Below are 15,226 nucleotides of genomic sequence, written 5' to 3'. Positions count from 1 at the left end.
TTGTTTAACTAGCATATTTGATCGGCATGCCCCTATATAATAACTTCTAAAATTACAAAAAAGAAAGCTCCTTGGCTGACATTTGCCTTACAACAAATGATGAATGAACGAAATAAAGCTCTGAATAAATATAAACGAACAAAGTCAGTCGCTTATATTCAATATTATAAAGATCTCAGGAATTATACAAACCAAGCAATAAAAAGGGAGAAAAGGGCATACTTTTTGTATCAGTTTGAGAATTCCGATTTAAAAAAGCTGTGGCAAACACTGAGAACAAATAACTTCTTGAAAAACAAAAATCAAGAAATTCCTGAAAATCTAAAGAAGCCAAGTGAAATTTTTTAATAAATTCCATTCCAAATGTTGCTCCACCTGAATATCTTATGAATTTTTACAGCAACAACAATATTATTCCTTCCACTTTTAAATTCAAAGAAGTCAATGACACTTTTGTATATGACAGCATTTGTAAAATTAATTCCAATGCAATGGGCTATGATGGGCTGAATGATAAATTTATCAAACTTTGTTGTCCTCTAATTGTGCCATATATTACACACATCATAAATTTCTGCCTTTCAAGGGGTGTTGTCCCTACTGTTTGGAAAATAGCAGTGGTTCAAGTTCTACCCAAGAAACAAAATCCTTCAGAATACAAGGATCTTAGAAGAATAAGTATCCTACCCATGCTTTCCAAGATTCTAGAAAGATCCATTGAAGTACAGATAAGACAGCATTTAGCCGACCACTCACTATTGCCTGTTGTTCAATCTGGCTTTCGTAAAGGCTACAGCTGTACGACAGCCTTACTTAATATAGTCGATGATATCATTGCCTCAATGGATAACGGTCTGTGTGCAATATTGGTACTGCTGGATTTCAGCAGAGCATTTGACACTATTAACTTCAAATTACTGCTTAATATTTTGCACTATATAGGTTTTTCAGAATCGGCTGTTGGCCTTATACAAAATTAATTAGACAATCGTAAACAGTGTGTAAAAATTGAATCAAAGCAGTCCGAATATATGACATTGAACTCAGAGGTGCCTCAAGGTTCAATCCTGGGCCTTTTACTTTTTTCTGTGTATACCATCAATTTAATAAAATCCTTAGAACAATGTAAGATTCATGCCTATGCTGATGATACACAGATATATCACACTTTTCCTCCGCAGTTAGCAGATGATGCTTCTGAAATAATTAATAGGGAACTGGCGACGTTCATTAATTTTGCTTCTGAACATTGTTTACTAATAAATTGTGCTAAATCTAAAGTAATGTTATTTGGTTCTATGTATAATCGGGCTAGATTTCAGTTTCCTATTAATATAGAAATTAATAATGAATCGATCCCTGTTGTTGAAGAAGCTAAAAACCTAGGCATTATCATAGAGGCAGACCTAAGATTCGAAAAACATGTTAATCAATTGATTCGACGGGCATATGGTTCACTAAAACTGAATTATAGAAACAGGCATTTAATTCCTTGAAAAATCAAAATGAAACTGTGCGAAACATTAGTTTTATCACATTTTAATTTCGCTGACTCTGTCTATGGTGTGAAAACATGTATGTAATTGATGGTGAACCAACAAATTATTGATTTGACTGCGATAAACAGTGTGCTTGATAATAACCTACAAATTGTTCGAACTTTAATAATTTATATATGAGAAAACAAATTGAAATTGCAGAATGTTACCTGTCCAAATATTTCTTATGAATCAGGAGGAAGACCACCAAACACAATTAGAGCTTCGTATCCATAAAAGAATCATGAGAGATGAAAGTGATCCATTTTCCATGACTGATAGACGATTCATTGATCTTTTTAGGTTGAGCAAAGACCTTGTGGCATATTTATTTCAACATATCATTCTGTATATGAGAGACTCGATTAAGGTAACGAGGATAGGAAAAGAAATGAGAATCTTGATAGCGCTTAGATTTTTTGCAACTGGAAATTATCAGCGTGGCCTAGGTGAAGAATTTCTCCTTTCTACCAGTCAACAAGTCATCAGTCGGTACATTTCTGAAATTGCTCAGTGTTCAATGAGACATATGGCTGCAGAGTGAATTGTTTTTCCAAGAACGGAAGCTCGAAGAAGGTCCATAAAGACAGAGTTTATGGAAAAAGCTGGTTTTCAAAGAGTAATTGGATGCATTGACTGCACACATGTCCGTATATTTACTCCTTCTGAGGAAGAACATTCGTATGTGAACAGAAAAGGTTTTCACTCATAAAATGTCCAGATTATTTGCAGCTACAATCTGGAGATTCTTAACATAAATGCAAGATATCCTGGTTCAACAAATGATTCGTTCATTTGGAGAGCATCAGCTATAAATGCATTGTTGCAACAAGAGTACAATAGAGGTATGTATACATTTCTGTATATAATAAAATTATTTTATATCTCTGTAAATTTTGCAGGTCAAAGAAATACTTGGCTGTTAAGAGATTCTGGATATCCATCTCAGTCGTGGTTACTAACACCCTTTGAGGTCCCTGAAGAAAATACTCCGGAGAGTAGGTATAATAGATCCCATAAGATGACAAGAAGTGTCATTGAGAGATGTAATGGTGTTTTGAAGGGTAGATTCAGATTGCCATACATGTTTTATGATTTATTGAAGTTTAGTTGTATGATAAGTGGATAATGAATAAAAAAATAAATGACCAGTTTTTGTTAATGTCATGAAATTTGGTTTAATTGTATAAAAAAATTAGGTCAGATCATATTGTGTTAATTCAACTATTATCTCAAAAAAATGTAGATAGTTCTGAACTAAAATTAAATTTCTGAATTGAAGTATATTTTAACAAAGTTGAAAGCACTAAAGGGGAAATAATAAATAACCACAAGCATTTTGCTCACCTCAAAGTAAATAAAACAAAAAGAATTGTAATTAGTTTAAAAAGCTATCAACAAATCTATCAACACATAAATAAAAAATATACTTCTTTTAGTGAATTGCCACGTTGAAAAGCATATTAGAAAAAAAACTGTTTTCAGCAGCAAACATATCAAATGAAGTGAGAACAAATTAGAAAAACATTCGAATATTTGCATAGGTACAATGCACTTGTAGGTAGGTACTTTCTGAAGTATCAAACCAAACAACAAGTAACTGATATGATTTCTATAAATATATATAAAAAATATTTTCTCCTGTACAGATACAGCATAACCTTGAACAAGATTTAGTTGTATCATCATTTAATCCCAAATAACGAATATTTTTCAAATATAATCATGATCACCCACCTGTTGATGTGTGTATATATTTAAAAACTTATTTAATATTTTATTTTGGTTTTCGTAGCAGTCTGACAATCGAGCTACATTACTATTTATTTCTTTTAAAATTGAAATTGTTTCATTATGTACTGTTGCCAACGTAACACTTTCTCTACTGGGTTTCAATCGTCTACATTTTTTCATTTTATTTTTTTGTAATTCTAATTTTTCTCTGATAGGCATTATTTCTTTTTGTTTTTCTGGAGTTTTTTGTAAAGTCTGCTTACTTTCAGGAATATTACTAAAATATGTTAATGAAGGCATTCCTGTATTTTCTGTTGGATTTTCTGGAGCCATGATGACACTTTTTTCCTACAAGAACCAAGAAATATGTGAAATTACTACCTTGATTCATTAAACATATGCAAAATTTTGTAATTCTCACCAAACCTATTTCTGGTGTCTCATCCCCAGTGACACATTTCCACCCTACAAGAGACATCAACCTCTCTTCTACAGGGGTTAAGGCTGGCAAAGGTCCTCCTCCTCCTGTTCTTTTCCTTCCACAAGTAATATCTTGTGCTTTTGCCTTGACTTTGCTCTTCCATTTGGTAAAAGCCTTGAAATATACCTTTGCTATAACACTTTCTAAGGATATACTGATCAATTTATATTCTAATAAATAACTGACATCTCCGAATACTCTTGAAAAATTACCTCTACTCACTTGTCGGGTGTTCTTCCCATAACCCAAATTATTTAATTGCTGTGCTACTTGACTCCATAATTTTCTATAATTTTGTGTTGCATCGATCCCTACAAATGCATGCGTAACCATCTCTGGGTGCTACTCTAAAAAATCAATGAGTAACACCCAGTGAGCAGTATTACTTTTCATTCTCCTAATTCCCTCCATATTCACTTTTCCAACAACACACACGGTCAAGAATATTAACAAAGCAAAAATACTCTTCGATATTAATACATCGAAAATTAAGGTTAGGTTACCTAGGTTTGATTTCAAGGGTGAAAATTTTGACTTCCTTCTCAGTTGTATCCATTTGTAAAAAAGAGGAGAGAACTATCGATTCTGTCAGGAGACATCAAAATCGCTGTCGCAATCATAGAAATTACCGATCTACCTTCGTTACACACGATAACTACCGAATGATCGTTCAGATTACAAAACTTGAAAATGATTGTCAAATCTGTCGCTATTCCTAAAGAGAGTTGTTACAGAGTCCCTCTCCTGGGGTATCTGAATTAGTAATAATTGAATGTTGAGGATTAAAAGAAACAGATGGGCCTGCTAGAAGCTCTGACTCCTGGAGTATGTCATCCAGCTGTTCCCAAAAGTTCTCGTTTCTTTGGTATGTACTTCAACACGTGACGAAGCGTCTGCGTTAGTGTTCACTTTGCTTTTTTTGTATATTATAGAGAAGTTGAACTCTTCTTGTTTGATTTTCCATTTCAGTAGTTTAGAGACTAACGTAATAATTACTGCAGATTGACCAGACTAGTGCAGTGGAGATTGGAGTGGAGTTCTTTGGACTGATTTGCCAGTTTCAGATTGTGTTAGGTGTCAAGCAACATATGCACGGAGTCAACAACAGGAGCCAACCGCACATTTGTGGTTTCAGTTAGAAGACCTAGAATTCCCAGGCTACATCTAACATGACCACGTAGGCAGCTATAGCTATCTGCGTGACATCCGGGTCCAGAATATAAATACAAAGAGAGATTTTATCGAGTGGGTATGATATAAAAATCAAAAAATGAAACAATTAGTGGACACAACACTCCAAAAGTGGGGCAAACCGCGGACACGTGTTTCTGGCTATTGGCCTCATCAGCGCGGTGCAGCCAAGTGTAAAGATGGGCAACACTTGTTTGCCGAAAGCAGAAAACCACACATATGCACGGAGTCAACAACAGGAGTCAACCGCACATTTGTGTCACGCAGGTAGCTATAGCTGCCTACGTGGTCATGATAGATGTAGCCTGGGAATTCTAGGTCTTCTTACTGGAACCACAAATGTGCGGTTGGCTCCTGTTGTTGACTCCGTGCATATGTGTTGTTTCCTGCTTACGGCAAACAAGTGTTGCCCATCTTTACACTTGGCTGCACCGCGCTGATGATATATATAATATATATATATATATATATATATATATATATATATATATATATATATATATATATATATATTATATATATCATCAGCGCGGTGCAGCCAAGTGTAAAGATGGGCAACACTTGTTTGCCGAAAGCAGGAAACAACACATATGCACGGAGTCAACAATGATGAGGCCAATAGCCAGAAACACGTGTCCGCGGTTTGCCCCACTTTTGGAGTGTTGTGTCCACTAATTGTTTCATTTTTTGATTTTTATATCATACCCACTCGATAAAATCTCTCTTTGTATTTATATCCTGGACCCCGATGTCACGCAGGTAGCTATAGCTGCCTACGTGGTCATGTTAGATGTAGCCTGGGAATTCTAGGTCTTCTAACTGAAACCACAAATGTGCGGTTGGCTCCTGTTGTTGACTCCGTGCATATGTGTTGTTTTCTGCTTTCGGCAAACAAGTGTTGCCCATCTTTACACTTGGCTGCGCCGCGCTGATGAGGCCAATAGCCAGAATCACGTGTCCGCGGTTTGCCCCACTTTTGGAGTATTGTGTCCACTAATTGTTTCATTTTTTGATTTTTATATCATACCCACTCGATGAAATCTCTCTTTATATATATATATATATATATATATATATATATATATATATATATATATATATATATATATATATATATATATATATATATATAATGGTAATATCCTTCTATTTTGGACAAAACAATAAAACATCAACCAAATGTATATGGAATATAATAAATAATAATATATGATTCTATACCAAAATGATAAATGAATTCAACTGAATAGACACTGAGGTACCTGTTGTTAGGGTAGCTGATGTAATGGTTGACTGCACCCATGTTCTGTGTAGTTTGTCGTGGTGGGTCTGCCAGAGTTCAATACATTTGGCTACTATATTCACCCTTACACTCCTGGGAAACGGCTAAATATGGATTCGAAGGTCAGTAGATTGGTTGGGGAACCCGTAGGGCTACTATGTTCAACCTCATACTTCTGAGAGGTGGCTGAGTATAGATTTGAAAACCAGTAGATTGGTTAGGGATCACAGTAGCTTATAGGTTCTTTGAGTCCGGATAAAAATGTTTTAAGTGCTAAATTTTGTGTTTCAAAGTTTTGGCAATATCTGTTGTTTCATGAGCAATCACGTAGCTACAACGCAAACTTCGTCTCCTTGATCTGAGAAATTTCTAGTCAATATTGTTTTCAAATCCAGACAATTTTTGGTACTTTGAATGTTTACTATAGTTTTTTCATTTCCATTTGGAAATGATTGAGTTCAGCAGATGAATGCTTTGGAAATTATCTACATTGGTGTTTTCGTAAAAATTTGTGATGAGTGATTCACTAATTGATAAAAATCTGTTGTCATTTCGGTTGCCATCAAATTTTGGCAAGCAACTTAAATATTCTGCTCTGAATTGAGCCATAATCAGATCAGCGTATTGATTTGGCAAAATATTAAGAAGGGGTGGTCTTAGGATTTTGTTTAGTGTAGGAGTAGAGTTTCAAAATCTTTGTGAGTCAGTTGAAGGAGTATTTATATCCAAATTTTCTAATGCATTCAACAGTTGATTAAGCGACATTAAAATTGTACTTACAACAAAATGAGTACGACTTTTAGCATGGTATTTATCTACTCATCCACTGTAGGAATGGCATCTCGATCGGCTATTCTGTCTTCTCCAGGCAGTGCTCCTTGCAGAATTGAGCTATGTTGGTTCAAAAATTCGATGAAAGGCTTTTGACAATGGGTACGAGTCTCCAATAGACTGGGTTTTCTGAAGTTTGAGAAGCCACTCCGTAAAGCAAGTCAACAAACTTATCTCCAAAAATTCGATTTTGAGTTCGATAATTAGTCAATCATCAACACGAAAACTGCGTGATCGATTCGTCACAATTCTGAGTATCCTACTGACTGCGCCAAAAACATAAAAAATGTCAACGATTGATGAATATTCCTTTTCAAAAGGATTTATTTATTTACGAAATACAACTTTTAAGCTCAAAAAGAATTATGTTAACAGTATGAATGGCTAGTAACTGACGACTTGAATAAACAAGTAAATTCTGCAGAGTCAGGAGATAAGGCTGAGTTCGCCTCTTCTCTGGTGGCGACATGATATAATTCGCATATTTTTTTCAAGTAATAAAAACAGCTTTATTTAGAATAAAATAAAAATAAATAAAGCTAAGAACTTACATGTTTGCTCTGAATAAATTAGTTTGGAGATAAGTGCAAGCACTTGTTTCTCATAAACAAAGTGAAGGTTAATAAACAATATGAGAATAAAATATAAATATAAAAATAATATGATAATATAGAAAACATCATACACGAAAATTACAATGCATTGTAGAGAAAACGATAAAAAATAATAAATCATGTGTATATGTAAAGATGTAAAAAAATAAAACAGATATAATGATGATATAATGAAATAATATGAGATCCAACAAGATATCCAATTGACTACTACAAATAAGGGGTTTTCCAATAAGGACTTGACAACTTTTTTTGTAAATAAAACGCAAACCATTTGAGATATTTCCAAAACTTTATTACCGACTTGAAATACATTCAAAACATTTATGAATGGAACTCGACTTCGTTCATATGGCTACCGCGGGCACGTCGGCAGCGGTCGATTCGTTGGACCCAATTTTGAATGACTCGGTCACACATTTCGGCCGGAACGGCCGCTATTTCGCGTTCAATGTTGGCTCTAAGTTCTTCCAACGTTGTCGGCTTGTTGGCATAGACCAATGATTTGACGTAGCCCCAAAGAAAAAAATCTAGAGGCGTTAAATCGCAAGAACAAGGCGGCCAATTGACTGGTCCATTCCTTGAGATAACACGCTCGCCAAACTTACTCTTCAATAAATCGATTGTAACGTGCGCTGTGTGGCTTGTGGCACCGTCTTGTTGAAACCACATGTCATCCAAGTCCATGTGTTCCAATTCGGGCCAAAAATAATCGGTAATCATGGCGCGATAACGATCGCCATTCACAGTAACGTGACGATCGTTATTGTCGACAAAAAAATATGGCCCAATGACGCCGTCCGCATGCAAAGCGCACCAAACAGTAATTTTTTGTGGATGAAGTGGTGATTCGTGAAGCACATGTGGATTTTTACCAGACCAATAACGCATATTTTGCTTATTGACGAACCCATTGAGCCAAAAATGAGCTTCGTCACTGAAAATGATTTTGCGATGAAATTCATCATCTTGGTGCATCTTCTCCAGAGCCCAAGCGGAAAACATACATCGACTCAAATGGTCCCTCGGCTTCAATTCTTGAGTCAGCTTAATCTTGTATGGGTGTAAACCCAGATCCTTACGCAAAATTCGCCATAAAGTGGTGTTGGCGATGCCCAGTTCTTGAGAACGCCGCGGAATCGACTGATTTGGATCATTTGCTACGGACGCCTTAACGGTAACGATATTTTCGGAACTTCGACCAGCCCGTTGTCTCACTGGCACAACAGCATCACACAATGAATATGTAGACTCAAATTTTGCACTAAACTTGTTATTTCTTGTCTACTGGGGCGAGAATTACGACCGAAAATTGGAGTTAACGCTCTTAAAGTTGCGGTCACCGACTCCGAATTTCGGTAGTACATTTTTATAATTTCCAAACGTTGTTCGTTCGTGTACTTTACCATAATGAAAATGTTAAGTTTACTGAAACAAAAGAAAGCAACAATTAGATGATTAGTGAAATAGTGCGTTCACAATTTAAATTCAAAGTTTTGTCAAGTACCTATTGGAAAGCCCTTTATAATGCATGCTATAAAATAGAATACAATGATATACAGGGTGTCCCTGGACTTTCTCTTTTCCTCTCGGGAATGTATAGATGGGGTCAAAATATCACCAGTACTTCATATCACTTTTTTTCCTAAAATCCTTCGTTACCAAGTAACGGACCCTCGAAGTTACAAAAAGAAAAATGTTTTTCTTTGATAACTTTTCAAGTGAATATTCAAAATCATCCAAATTTTGGTAATTGACTAAACAAATGAATTCCTTCGATGAGCTTTCATGCAGGAGTCAGTTGTTTTGCTACAAAGTCAGGAACGGACTACCCCCGATGGTCCACACCCCAAAACTTTGAAATGGCAGATATTTTTCAATATTTTTCAACAAATTAAGGTTACTTGGACAATTTTATGAATAAAAGTACTCGTGTGGAAAGTCGATCGGAGCAACGAGTCTTGATAAAAATGTAGTTTCACTCGACGACATCAAACCCGCTCGTCCACCATTATTTGAAATGAATAATTATCAAAGCAGAAATAATAATGATAACGTTAATTCAACAACATTTATCCCGAGATGTCTACCATTATTCGAAAATATTAGTTTTTAAGGAAAATGGAAATGATAGGTAAAATGTTCATAACGAATTTTTATAATGCAAACACGTTTAACTAACGAAACTCAAGAGCCTCAAGAGCAAACAGAAATGAAAAATCCGCTACAGAAACTGCTCGATATGACCACCTTCTCTCTCTATACATTTTCTTAGTCTGCGAAGACACCCTCTCTGTACTTGAAATAGCATTCCAGGGTCGTTTCGTATGGCTTCACAATGTAATGTTATTCTATTCAACAATGCATCTCTTGTGTGAATAGGTGTAGCGTAAACAAGGCTTTTTAGATGCTCCCACAGAAAGAAATCCAATGGATTTGAATCCGGAGACCGCGATGGACATGAATATGGCCCACCTCTACCAATCCATCTATTGTGGAAAATATGGTTCAGATGGTCACGCACAATCAAACTAAAATGAGGAGGAGCGCCATCATGCATAAACCACATATCTCTTCGGGTTTGCAATGGAACATGTTCCAAAAGTCCATTCAAATCGTTCTGAATGAACTCCAAATAACGTTCTCCATTCAATCGGTCCTGTAGAACGAATGGTCCTATAAGATGGTTTCCTATGATACCAGCCCAAACATTCACGTTGAATTTCCGTTGGTGTTTGGTTTGCAATATCCCATGGGGATTTTTTTCGGCCCATATATGGAGATTATGAGAGTTGATAACTCCATCTCTACTGAATCCTGCTTCATCAGTGAATAAAACTCGATTAATAAAAGTCATATCCTCTCTTTGCCTATCCATAAACCAATTGGCATATTCCAGTCGTGCTGGAAAATCTTGAGGTGTCATGGGATGTACCTTCTGGATGTGAAATGGGTGGAGCAGTTGTTCCCTAATTATTCTATGAATAGTGGACTTGGATGTATGGAACTGTTCTGATAGATTTCTGATGCTCATTGAAGGATCATCAGCGACGGCTTCCAAAATATTTTCCCCCAATACAACGGTACGTACAGTCCTAGGAGCGCCCTCACCACCTCGTTTTGGCAAAACTGTACCTACAATAATATCGAAATAAAACAACGTGCTCAAATTAATTATCAATTATTACATACCTGTCTCCCTCAAGCTGCGATCGACACGCTCGAATGTTTCTCTTGACGGTACCGTTCGATTGGGAAAATGCTCGGAATACAGACGACGAGCTTCTGCAGCATTACAAAATGCTAGTCCATAAAATACATGCATATCTGCATATTCATTGAATGTATGGCCATATCAAAAAAATTCAAAATATCCTATAGAATATTGACAATACAATGATAGTCATATGACAACGCACCACTCAACAAAACAAAATCGCATTCCAGTTTCTCATTTTTTATCAAAACTTTCTAAAAGGTTTTTTTGTCAACATCTGTGAAAGAAATGGAACATAATTATTCTCTGGATATTTTTCACCTGATCATGTGCAGCCGTTTTTGTAGTTCATTCGTTTGCTTTTTATTAGTATAGTAAATATTTTTTCCGATGTGCGTTTTTTCAGCTAAATTTAGATTCGTGTTAAAGAATTTCTCCCATAAAATTATAATTATCAGTGAAACTCCTCAACAGTTTAGCTGTGAAGAAGAATTTGAAACATTCGAATGTTGAGTTTCATGAGATTCAGATAACTGATCAACACGAAACGTGATTATTCCACACGTATTATGTACATACAAAATATGGAATGAATTCTATATTTCATAGTAGAGTAGCTTGTTAGTTTAAAAACACCACGAATCTACAGAACTTGATATTTCTTTTGAAAAAATATCTGCTATCACAATTGTGACTTAAACTTCCATATAGGTACTGTACTTTTTGTTTACGACTTCATTTTAGCATACTTTGTATTATTCCTGTTATAAATGTTGTTGAATTAACGTTATCATTATTATTTCTGCTTTGATAATTATTCATTTCAAATAATGGTGGACGAGCGGGTTTGATGTCGTCGAGTAGAACTACATTTTTATCAAGACTCGTTGCTCCGATCGACTTTCCACCCAAGTACTTTTATTCATAAAATTGTCCAAGTAACCTTATTTTGTTGAAAAATATTGGAAAATATCTGTCATTTCAAAGTTTTGGGGTGTGGACCATCGGGGGTAGTCCGTTCCTGACTTTGTAGCAAAACAACTGACTCCTGCATGAAAGCTCATCGACGGAATTCATTTGTTTAGTCAATTACCAAAATTTGGATGATTTTGAATATTCACTTGAAAAGTTATCAATGAAAAACATTTTTCATTTTGTAACTTCGAGGGCCCGTAACTTGGTTACGAAGACTTTTAGGAAAAAAAGTTATATGAAGTACTGGTGATATTTTGACCCCATCTATACATTCCCGAGAGGAAAAGAGGAAGTCCAGGGACACCCTGTATAGTTGAATACAATAGACTATTCAAAAAGAATATTACAGGAGATGTAACAGGGAATTTTCCTGTATCTTCTTGCTAAAATTTTCCAATTCCCGAACTTTTTCTAGTGAGCAGATCTCTCTCGTTGAGCTGCAGTCATTTTCTCACTTTGAGGAGAGATATTTGCTTTTGCAGTGCAGCAAATTTTCCCCTCTTCGCCATATATTCTGTTTTAATTTCATTGTGAACGTGATGTAACTCTAAAAGTTTTCTCATGGACCCCGAAAATGATAACTTGTAATTTCTCGGGGTAAAGAGGTGGTGGGGGCGTGGATTCTACACTATCATGTTCGTATTCAGGATTGATCACTTGAATCTGTGGAATAAAAGGAGGTGATGAACTAATATCTTGCCACGTTTGAGTGATGATAGTTACCTGCTGGACTGATGTAGAAGATCCTGTTATGACTTCCATCTCTCTCACTTTGATATTGAATTATCTTTTTTCCTTTTATCACGTTTCACCTTTTGTCTCCTTCTAGATGTCGAGTTCGAGCTAGACTTTTTAGCCTTCTTCGCCTTTTTCATTATCTTTTCTTCAATCCCCCTTTTTTTTAGGACTCTCAATGTCATCATGGTTAGACATCCAATATTTTATTAGTAAGTTAATCTCGAATATATTTCTCAATGATTCCTTTTTTGTGTTTATGAGATAAACCTAGAGTGACTCGCTATGATAATGCAAGTCTCAAACATTTCTATTATCATGTTTCACATTGAAATCAAGATTGAACTCACCTAATTTTTTCTATCATCTATAAGTGATAGACATGAGCAATTAGTTTTTTAAAAAATAATGGATTAGGTTGAACACTTCCCCAAACCACGCAGTACTCCGTGTGCACCAACCAAATTATGTACACTCCGAGTAAACTAACGTAACCTAACCATTCTGGTCATCATCGATAATGGCTATTTCAGGATTTGGAGAATCAGGTATCACAATGATTTCTGGGGGGTCGGCCAATTGATTTTGTTGTTCAATTTCTTCATTCAAATACGGCTCCATAAGATCAGGGCTGGGTGATTCCCGAAAAATCGGAAAAAATTCATTCATTACATTCATTTGGATCATCCTCCTCCAAATCAATTTCAGTATCTGAATAGCCATCAAAGTTGTTGCCCAGCCCCTTGAATTGATCTGCATTTGCATCTTTGTTTTATAGCCCTTGGTTCTTTAGGCTCATCATAGCACCATTTTCCATTTTTTTTTCACTCTTCCAAGATAACTTTTACCACATTCCCGTAGTTTTGTATTTCTCTTGGAAACGTTTTTTACTTTTTTTTTTAAGTATTCGTACGAAAATGAATTTAAATCGGTGTCCGAATATGGAACTAAATTGAAAATGTTTGTCTCCTTATTATGTTCATCTGGAATTGTAGGTTCTATAAGGTGACTTGGAACTTTTCTTGATCCCCGGTATTATTCATTTGTGGTATCACTGTGTCAATATTATTATTGATTATTTCATCGGAAATTGTTGGTTCTATCTGGTTTATGCCCAAGTGATTGAGTTTTTTAGAGTCTTCTGTTGGTTTTGCTGATATCTGATCTTGAGAAATCATATTATCGTTAATATCAGATAGTTCAGATTCATTATTCAGAATTTTGAATTTGATATGGTGAATTTGTAACTGCTTCCTCGTCGAGATATTTCATTTCAGAAATCAGGGTAGTTGTATTGGATATGTCTTCGGATATACCATGAACTGTGGGTTCAATCAGGTTAATATTGAAGTAATTGAGTTCTTTGGGGTTTTCTGTCGGTTTCACTGATATCTGATCTTGACCAGGAACATTTATTAGTGTATTATTAAATGTAATTAAATTTTGAAATTCGATATCCGAGTCGATGGTGATGGGTAGTACATCAATCAAATTTATTTCAACATTCCGAGCAACTTCAAAATTATTGCTACAATAGTTTGCTTCAGAATTAGAATGAATAACTGTAAAAGGTTTCGGACTTTGATGCAAACTATTGCATTCTTTCAAATGTCCCTGTTCATTGTATTCAGGCTCGAAGGTGTTTTTCAATTTCGATGACACCATTTCTAGCATTTTCTTAGCGCGTCACATCTGGAAAACAAAAAACTCCAACTCAGTAATATAAAACAAATTAATAATCAGTAATTTTTTTTTATCAATTCATTCTGAACACTCCAAAGACAGCAAAATGTAAAGCTGCAATATCCTAGGGCTACATCATAATAACATATCGGAAAAACCGCCCGTCCCATTATTAAAATGAACAGAGTTTCACATTGAGTTATTGGCCTAATGCACTATCAACCTAAACAAATACTTAGTATTATCTAAAAACAACTCACCTTTATCAAAAAACTTGCATGATTAAAAAAAACTGTTAAAAACTCACAAAATTCATCAAAATATCACAACGCCTTTCTGTCTCGACAAGTTTGTGCATACAAATGCGTGTGTTGTAGTGGACTTGGCTGTGTTTATACAACGACACTTAGTCGAGTGGACTTATCTGTATTTCGCATCACGAATTAATTCAGTTACTCGTGAAATAAGGTCACTTGGCTGGTTTACCAATAGACAGAGAATATTAGATCGATATGAAATAACTGATAACCTAATTTACCCCGAAAATGGACTTAGCAGGTTAACACTTTAAGCCGACGATATAACTTCAGACATGTAGTTTCGATTGACGATTGACTTCGTCTTCGACACATAACCTTTGAATGTATTGAAAGATAATCTTAATTTTTTTTTAAATATCCATTGATTTTACTTCATCTGAGTCGTAAATCTCAATGTAGGATGTGGAATTTTTTTGAACTGTGCCATTGATGGCATATAATAACACACATTAATCAATACTTCAATCAATAATTTTTTCAGAGATCGAAAATAAATGACTAATTGTTACTTTCATTATTTATTGTTCAAATATAAATATACACTTTTGCTTATAACTAGAAAATGTTATACATTACGTAACTTTATTTTGTTTTTTTTAAGTAAATGATTATTTGTTACTTTCAT

The sequence above is a fragment of the Leptinotarsa decemlineata genome, unplaced genomic scaffold (genome assembly GCF_025532065.1).
Source record: "Leptinotarsa decemlineata unplaced genomic scaffold, Ldec_3_MD MMD2_tig00026347_RagTag_RagTag, whole genome shotgun sequence".
Lineage (NCBI taxonomy): Eukaryota > Metazoa > Arthropoda > Insecta > Coleoptera > Chrysomelidae > Leptinotarsa > Leptinotarsa decemlineata.
Note: the sequence above shows the minus strand (reverse complement) of the source record.